The sequence below is a fragment of the Podarcis bocagei genome, assembly GCF_964188305.1.
Source record: "Podarcis bocagei genome assembly, chromosome: 17".
In the NCBI taxonomy this organism is placed as follows: domain Eukaryota; kingdom Metazoa; phylum Chordata; class Lepidosauria; order Squamata; family Lacertidae; genus Podarcis; species Podarcis bocagei.
The window spans coordinates 13,828,484-13,830,078 of NC_138143.1; the positions used below are offsets into that span (position 1 = coordinate 13,828,484).

At 49.4% G+C, this 1,595-nt stretch overlaps 1 long non-coding RNA gene across 1 annotated transcript in view; it reads left to right on the plus strand.

The window, feature by feature from the left end:
- Positions 1 to 1,595, plus strand: part of LOC308577018 — a 219,816-nt gene that overhangs the window by 26,534 nt on the left and 191,687 nt on the right. The window lies entirely within an intron of this gene.

Here is a 1,595-nt window from a genome sequence, read left to right on the forward strand (position 1 = left end):
TACAATTCTAGAAGCTTTTGCAATGACAACAGGAAGGAGATTCTGCTGACTCAGAACGTTGGTGATTTGTAGACATCTTTTGAGAGCAAAGCGAATTGAGAGCTTTCTTTTAGACATAGAATCGTGGGAAAAGGAGGGCAGTCTGGATTTAAAGCAGCAGAAAGGGCACTTCTGATACCTGATCTCAGTGGAGGAGAGTGCTGTAGGAAATGGGGGATGGATCTTGCCAAACTTTAGACTGACAGGAGCAGGTGGAACTTGCACTCCTGCGATTGTGGGCAATTTGGATGAAAATGGCATACCTAGAGGTTGCCTGGTTCCTGATGTATCCCTTGAACACCCCTTCCAAAAACACCATGACCAGAGAGTGCTGGCAAGTTGTTTCCTGCCATAAGAAATCAGGTCTTATCACAAGAGACAGCCTCTCCCTGGTGCTTTGCTTATGTGGAGTGCTGTGTGGTAGAGAGAGACATTATTCCCAGACATGCTGAATCACTCACTAAAACCCACGTTCAGTCCTGTTGGGCAGATATACCAGCAGCAGCAGCTCATCCTTTGCTTCAATATCAGGTGTGACTAGGTTAGCCGTATTGCTGCAACCCAGTCCTTCCCTTTGGAGCAGGGATTGGGACCCTGGGACCCTCCAGGCATCACTGACCTACAGCCCCCATCATGCCTGACCACCGGCTGTGCTGGTTGGGACTGATGGGGAGACGGAGTCCAACAATAGCTGGAGGGTCACGGGATTCAAAACAACACATCCAACAGTCAACCTGGGTTGTGGTGGGCCTACCGCTTGGAAGGAAAAGGGGCCACCCCCCAAAACAAAAGTGGTTTCCACATACTGGGAGGTGGGGGTGGGAGGGACTGTATTATGTGTATGAAGGAGTGTCCCCAACCATACCGTTCTGCCTGGACACCGAGGTCAAGCTCTGAGGGCCTTCTGGCGGTACCCTCCCTGAGAGAAGTGAAGTTGCAGGGAACCAGGCAGAGGGCCTTCTTGGTGGTGGCACCCACCCTATGGAATGCCCTCCCACCAGATGTCAAAGAAATAAATAACTATCTGACTTTTAGAAGACACCTGAAGGCAGCCCTGTTTAGGGAAGCTTTTAATATTTGATGGATTATTGTATTTTAATATTTTGCTGGAAGCTGCAGAGAGTGGCTGGGGAAGCCTAGCCAGATGGATGGGGTATAAATAAAAAACTATTTATTATTATTATTATTATTATATTCAGCTGCTTATAAATCAAGCACTCAATTGGCACCGTAAGCACCTCTGACATCCAAGGACTGCTTCTTGAGAGTAGCTGAGAGAGAAATTGAAGGCATCGGGCAGACTCAGCAAAGCAACAGCTGAAGCCAAGTGTTAGGATATTAACTGAGGGGGGAAGTGAGGGCTGTGTGAACTGGGCTGCCCAACCCTGCACAGCTTCTGGCGAGAGCTACACCATTCGCATGCAGCCCTGCCGTTCAGATTTCCGTGTGTTCCCTTCATTCCAAGCAAAGTTCTGGAGCTCTTCCCCCAGCGAGTTCAGCTGGTGTCCAGAATGTGTCAGCAGCGGGATCAAGCAAACGGCACGTCCAGCCCTGTC